This window comes from Littorina saxatilis, linkage group LG7, assembly GCF_037325665.1.
Source record: "Littorina saxatilis isolate snail1 linkage group LG7, US_GU_Lsax_2.0, whole genome shotgun sequence".
In the NCBI taxonomy this organism is placed as follows: domain Eukaryota; kingdom Metazoa; phylum Mollusca; class Gastropoda; order Littorinimorpha; family Littorinidae; genus Littorina; species Littorina saxatilis.
The window spans coordinates 8,065,533-8,073,091 of NC_090251.1; the positions used below are offsets into that span (position 1 = coordinate 8,065,533).

At 37.8% G+C, this 7,559-nt stretch overlaps 1 protein-coding gene across 1 annotated transcript in view; it reads right to left on the reverse strand.

The window, feature by feature from the left end:
* LOC138972052 (uncharacterized) overlaps positions 1 to 7,559 on the reverse strand; it is a 542,426-nt gene that overhangs the window by 119,064 nt on the left and 415,803 nt on the right. The gene's annotated exons all lie outside the window — the stretch shown is intronic.

Genomic DNA, 7,559 nt, shown 5'->3' on the forward strand with positions numbered 1-7,559 from the left:
GTATTCAACTACGAGGTCTTACCGTCTCCCCTTTTGACAAAAATCCCTTTATCGTACGATCCGCAGACGGTGACGAGGAAGTTAAGACCACCAAACTCATTATCGGCAACATCCCCATCAGTTACAGCAACGATGAGATCGAAAAGAAAGTGGTCCAGATGGGGTGTAAACCTCAATCCAAACTAATGATGGAAAAGGACAGGGATGAGAGGGGGGGACTAACAAGATGGCTCACGGGGAGAAGATTTGTCTATATCCAAATCCCTGACCAGCCCCTCCCCACCAAGATAAACATTGGCTCGGCGACAGCTTCTCTGTACCACAGAGAATAAAAATTCTCTCCAGAACACACCACTTGTTCTCGATGCCTCGTCAAGGGGCATTACGCTTCCTCGTGCACCGAGGAAGTTGTCTGCAAGACCTGCCGTCGTACCGGCCACAAGAGTGGTCACCCCTCCTGCTCCCTCCTACGTGACGTCAGGGAGGTTCAAGCATCTGCTTCGGAGCAGCTCCCCGCGGAAGTATCCCCGTCTTAAGACTCTGCTGAAGACGGTGCCAGCGCGGCAGCGACCCAGTTCTCTACCCCTGAAACACCATCGTCTCGTCCCACACGTGCAATCAAGCAGTCGAAACTTGCCTTTCACAGGTCCCACTCCTGCCCGAGAGAAAAAGCGCCCGCTTAGCTCCCCTGTGGACAACGATGCAGCCAAGGCTGCTAGACGGGATGACCTACCCCTTGGCCCGACTACATCATCTCTCGAGGAGCAGTGTGACGTTGCAGCCGAGATCACCTAGCCCCTGGCTGGCGCCAACTGGACGGATTTTGGAGGAAACGACCTGGCTACGCTCTATGGACTCTGATTTTTGAATACGACTCGATTGAAATCAATGTTGATATGTCATCATGGATGATTTAAAGATAACAAGTATTAATATTCATGGACTGAGAAATACGACAAATAGGAAGACTTTTTTTCGTTATTTAAAGAAACTATCGTACGATATCATTTGTGTGCAGGAATCATATGTACATGAAACCGATATTACAGTTTGGGAAAAAGAATGGGGAGGTCAAATGTTTTATTGTTGTGGTACAAAACACAGCATGGGACAAATCATTTTTATTAAAAAGAGTTTTCAGTATCCTGTGACGTGTATTTATCGAAATAGCAGGATTTTGACGGTACGAATTTCTCTGCAGAAAGAGGACGTTTGTATCTCGAATGTATATGCTCCAACGATTGGTAAAGACAAATATCAATTTTTTGAAAAGTTGGAAAAGCACATTCAGTCGCTGAATATGTTGAACTACATAGTGTGTGGAGATTTTAACTGCGTAATTGATAATGAAGAAGACATTATTAGTGGAGAAAAACATAATGTGGGGGATGTTAATCGCTTTAAAAAGTTCTTGGAAAATAGTGAGTTAAATGATATGTGGAGGTTATTCTGGCCACAGGAAAGGGAATTTACGTGGTCAAGAAAAAATCCTTTCATTGCTCGCAGATTGGATTACATTTTTGTTTCCGACTCTGTGCTAAATAATATTAGAGACTGTAATATATGTTCCGTTGCACAATCCGACCATAGGTCGGTTAACATAACATATAAATTATGTTCATTTCAGCGTGGTCCATCATATTGGAAATTTAATGATAGTTTCTTAAAGGATCATATCTTTGTTGATGAATTGAATTTGATGTTGGAAGAATTTGAGATACAAGATGAAATAATGGAGGATCACGTAAAATGGGACTTGTGTAAGATTAAAATAAGAGAATTTTGTATTCGGTACAGTAAGGAAAAAAATAGATGTAAGTTTAATAGACATGGGGAATTGGTGGAAAATTTGAATAGGATTGACAAAGCCCTTGTTTTAGATCAAGATAATAACGAACTGTTGATGGAAAAAGATAAAGTAAAAGCTGAACTGGAAATTTATTCAATACAGGAAGCTAAGGGAGCCCAAACTAGGTCCCGAATTAAATTTATTGAAGAAGGAGAAAAAAATACAAAGTATTTTCTCAATATGGAAAAAACACACTCAAACGCGAAAATTATGGATCGTCTTGCTAAAGCAGATGGTCAGGTGATAACAAATCAGGATGATATTTTGACTGAACAAGTCCAGTTTTTTAGAAGGAGATACGAAAAAAATATTGAGTTTGATGAACATTTGGTTGAACAGTTTTTGGATGGTGTTGAAGTTCCTCAATTAACAGAACAGCAGAAGACTGGAATTGATAGTCCGATCACTTTAACAGAATTGTCGACATCCTTAAAAAATATGAAAAACGGTTCCTCCCCTGGATGTGATGGTATTACAACCTCCTTTATGAAGTTCTTCTGGTGTAAAATAAAACACATGGTATTGAATTCCTTTCATGCATCTTTTTTAAAGGGAGAATTAACCGTCACACAAAAACGGGCAATAATGATATTAATTCATAAGGGTAAACAGTTACCAAGGGACGACCTTAATAATTGGCGTCCGATTTCACTATTAAACACTGATTATAAAATATTGGCGAAGACTCTTTCAGTTCGCCTATCTAAAGTTATTTTAGATATTATTGGTGAAGATCAGTACGGTTTTTTGAAGGGTCGAACCATTAGTTCAGCGATCCGGCAAATAGACGATTTAGTGTCGTATGTAAACGAATATAATAAACCTGGGTTCCTTGTAGCACTGGACTATAAAGGTGCATTTGACACGATTTCCAAAGAGTATATTGTGTATGCATTTAAACGATTTAATTTTGGTGCCGTCTTTGTAAGATGGGTAGAGATTCTACTGTATAAATCGGAAAGTTGTATCAATTTTATGGGCTGGTTATCGGAATGTATTGAATTGAACGCAGGTATCAGACAGGGCTGTTCTTTTTCACCGATGGCCTTCATCCTTGCATTAGAATTATTGGCCTTGAAAATTCGAAATGATGGCTCAATTAAGGGTCTGCCTCTGCCGAAAGAAACTAATGATAATTATGATATGTTCTTTAAGATATTATTGTATGCTGATGATGTGACCCTATTTCTGAACGATATGGATGAGTTAAAAAACGCATTAACCCTTGTTACCTATTTTTCCAAATTCTCTGGTTTGGCAATGAATAGACAAACAAGAAGGGCAAAGCCCATACGACTCACATGCTTTACACATTTTTCATACCAAAATACATGTGACCTTGACCCAAGGTCAAGGTCATCCAAGGTCATGCAACACAAAGCTGTTAATTCAAGACATAGGAAGTACAATGGTGCTTATTGGCTCTTTCTACCATGAGATATGGTCACTTTTAGTGGTTCACTACCTTATTTTGGTCACATTTCATAAGGGTCAAAGTGACCTTGACCTTGATCATATATGACCAAATGTGTCTCATGATGAAAGCATAACATGTGCCCCACATAATTTTTAAGTTTGAAACAGTTATCTTCCATAGTTCAGGGTCAAGGTCACTTCAAAATATGTATACAATCCAACTTTGAAGAGCTCCTGTGACCTTGACCTTGAAGCAAGGTAAACCAAACTGGTATCAAAAGATGGGGCTTACTTTGCCCTATATATCATATATAGGTGAGGTATTGAATCTCAAAAACTTCAGAGAAAATGGAAAAAATGTGAAAAATAGCTGTTTTTTAGGCAACATTTATGGCCCCTGCGACCTTGACCTTGAAGCAAGGTCAAGATGCTATGTATGATTTTTGGGGCCTTGTCATCATACACCATCTTGCCAAATTTGGTACTGATAGACTGAATAGTGCCCAAGAAATATCCAACGTTAAAGTTTTCCGGACGGACGGACGTCCGGACGGACGGACGGACGGACGGACGGACGGACGGACGGACGACACGGGTGAGTACATAGACTCACTTTTGCTTCGCATGTGAGTCAAAAACTGAAATCATGGCCTTGGGCAGTAATAAATATGGTAATGAAAATGAGTGCGGGTTAAGGTGGACTACAAAAGTGAAGATTTTGGGAATTTATTTCAGTAGCTCCTCATCGGTCTCTGAGATTGAAGAAAACTGGACAAGCCGTATTGAAAATATACGACGCAACATTGTAAAATGGTTTAAACGAAATTGTAGTATCATGGGGAAAATATGCATAGTGAAATCTCTTTTGTTATCGCAGATTATTTATCCGTTGCAAGCACTGGTAATACCCGAAAAGGTATTGACTGAGATAAATACTATGTTTTACAGATTTATTTGGAAAAAACGATTTTCAAACACTAAGGCATTTGAGAAAGTTAAAAGAAAAGTGATGTGTCAAGAGTTTCCTGATGGGGGTTTAAAAATGATTGATGTCATTGATATGCAGTCCTCTTGTTTGTTGTCCTGGGCGGCAAATTTATTGAACGAAAAGCAGGAAAGATGGAAACAGATACCGATACATATGTTTTCGAAGCTTGGTGAAAGGTTGTGTTGCTTCCAATCTAACACCACGGTAAAAAAAATTTAAAGGATTGGGATTAATTAAAAATGTATTTTGGAAACAAGTTTTAATTTGTTGGTTGAAAAATAAGGACATGATTCAGAGAGCAATAGGTGGAGACATGTTATTAAGTGATACGTGTTTATGGAACAGCAGTGATATAATCTATTGCGGCCAAACCCTTTTTTTTAGCGACTGGATTAAAGCAGGAGTTTGTCGAGTAAAGGATGTATATGTTGGTAATGAGATTGTGCCCTTTAATATTATGCAGCAGAAGGTTGGATGTAAGCCCACACGATTCTTTGAATATAGGGTGATTTGTACAGCAGTTAAAGCAGCAACACTACGCTCTGCAAATGGAAATGTATGTGGATTCAACGATTTAAAGAACCTGAGTAAGCCTTATCAATTTCGCAAATTAATTATAAAGGAAAAATATGTGGAGCCGGTTGTAGTTAAATTTTGGGAACATAAATTTGATTTCAGGCCGGGAAAAGAGCAATGGTTAATGGTAAACAAAGTAACCACTGAAACAAGATTGCGAATGTTGCATTGGAAAATATTGCACAATATTTACCCCACAAATATTTTATTGTATAAAATAGGCATTTCCGAGAGTAATTGCTGTACTTACTGTGAGAACGAAATTGATTATATTGAACATTTTTTTTACTTTTGCCCGAAAATTATGTCCATTTGGAAATGCGTTGAGGATAAAGTGAATTGTAAATATAATATGATTATTAAAATTACCGTAAAGGAAGTTTTTTTGAGCGTATTTGAAAATTCACAAAGTTCCAAGGCACTAATAAGTTATGTGAATTATTTGATTGTGATAGCCAAAATGTGTATTGGTATTTATAGATATGGCTCCCCTCTGGATATTGTATGCATTTTTGAGAGGGAATTGTTACATAGAAAAGTTGTTTAAAATACATTTAGATATAGTAATATTAATGTTATAGTAAAAACACTACTTAAAAAAAAAAAATAAAAAAAGATCAATGAAGAAGGATGCTCCCCGCCAACAACAACAACAAAAAACAAATAAAAAAAAAGGCAAAAAAGAAAGGGTTGACGCAGCCTGCATGCAACTGAGATTTAAACAAGTCGCGTAAGGCGAAAATACAATATTTAGTCAAGTAGCTGTCGAACTCACAGAATGAAACTGAACGCAATGCAACGCAGCAAGACCGTATACTCGTGGTCCACCGCTCACGGCATAGGCAGTGAAATTGACAAGAAGAGCGAGGTAGTGGTTACGCTATGTTGCATAGCACGCTTTTCTGTACCTCTCTTCGTTTTAACTTTCTGAGCGTGTTTTTAATCCAAACATATCATATCTATATATTTTTGGAATCAGGAACCGACAAGGAATAAGATGAAAGTGTTTTTAAATTGATTTGGAAACAAAAATTTTGATAATAATTTTTATATATTTAATTTTCAGAGCTTGTTTTTAATCCGAATATAACATATTTATATGTTTTTGGAATCAGCAAATGATGGAAAATAAGATAAACGTAAATTTGGATCGTTTTATAAATTTTTATTTTTTTTTACAATTTTCAGATTTTTAATGACCAAAGTCATAAATTAATTTTTAAGCCACCAAGCTGAAATGCAATACCGAACCCCGGGCTTCGTCGAAGAGTACTTGACCAAAATTTCAACCAATTTGGTTGAAAAATGAGGGCGTGACAGTGCCGCCTCAACTTTCACGAAAAGCCGGATATGACGTCATCAAAGACATTTATCAAAAAAATGAAAAAAACGTTCGAAGATTTTATACCCAGGAACTCTCATGTCAAATTTCATAAAGATCGGTCCAGTAGTTTAGTCTGAATCGCTCTACACACACACACACACAGACACACACACACACACGCACATACACCACGACCCTCGTTTCGATTCCCCTACGTGTACATGACCAGTGTTTCCTCTAAGTCAAGTGTGTAAAATATGAGGGCTACAATCCTGTGTTTACTATTTTTTATAAGGGGTTGAAATCTTCAAGTGGCCATTTCTCAAAATGGTGGAAATCCAGTTAGATGGTTCTGGTTTTAACCCATCGATTTATTGAGGCCGAAAAATACAACATATATACCCATAGTAGCATTACAGAGACAAAGAAGCAGCTCATGGGATATATATATATATATATGTCACAGTGGAAATGAGAATCCAGTGAGATTCCGAATCGCACTAGTGGAGATTGGAATTCCAGTTTGCACTAGGGCAAACTAGAATTCTCATCTCCACTGGATATTTGTTAGTGAAGATTGGAATTCCAGTTTGCTCTAGTGCAAACGGGAATCCAGTTTCAGTGGAGATGGGAATTCCAGTTTTCACTAGGGGAAATAGGAATTGGGGGAAATAATGTGTTCAAAGGTTTATAATTGTTGTTAAAACCATTTCATCTTGAGTCATGCAGAAATAAAATAAATATTATTGAATTGATATAATCGAACAACACAGAGTAATTGCACACAATAAGTTTTTTTTATCAATATCATTAAATCATTTCACAAAGTTAAAAGTCTATATAAGATGAAGCATGAGATAAAGAGAAAGAGAGAGAGAGAGAGAGAGAGAGAGAGAGAGAGAGAGAGAGAGAGAGAGAGAGAGAGAGAGAGAGAGAGAGAGAGAGAGAGAGAGAGAGAGAGAGAGAGAGAGAGATGGCCTCGGCCATCAGAGCCGACAGTATTGTTGTATTGTATTGTATTGTAAAACCACGACTACTGAACGTTCACTCAGTCGTCTATCTGTCTGGCCTTCTCACTTCTTTTGTGAACTCTTAGTCCTAAAGAAAGAGTGAACACTAGTCTTCTCCACTCAGTTAGAAATTTTGACTTGCTGCAGTTTGTTTTCTGCTAAACTGACTCAGAGAGTGGATCATGGAGCAAAAGGAGAAATTTTATATTCTTTTGAAGCAGCATCTTGAATCTTTGGATACAAACAGAAAAGATGCATATGGTATAACTCAAGAAAAGTACAACAAGATGGAAGCGTGTCTGCATTCTAGCCCCGGACAAAAATCCCAACATGGAGCAACATTTTAACACTGGATCCAAAAACAGTTCAAATTGGAAGAAATTGGTGCAAGGCAAC